Raw genomic sequence first — 279 nt, 5'->3', positions numbered from 1 at the left:
ATAGTCACCTCTTGAGCTAAATTATAGCGTTCGAGTCTTTTCGAGTGTGTATTTTTCGAATGTACACTCGAAACTGCTCTAAGTAGAAAAATCTTGTTTATGAGGCCTAGACTTCAAAATTTGGCTGAAATATCAAGATCATGTGGGTCTATAGACCAACATGTCCTGATAATTAGCATGTTTACAATCAAAATAGTCACCTCTTGAGCTAAATTATAGCGTTCGAGTCTTTTCGAATGTGTATTTTTCGAATGTACACTCGAAACTGCTCTAAGTAGA

This window comes from Papaver somniferum, chromosome 4 (genome assembly GCF_003573695.1).
Source record: "Papaver somniferum cultivar HN1 chromosome 4, ASM357369v1, whole genome shotgun sequence".
NCBI lineage: Eukaryota > Viridiplantae > Streptophyta > Magnoliopsida > Ranunculales > Papaveraceae > Papaver > Papaver somniferum.
This window is presented reverse-complemented; position numbering follows the sequence as displayed.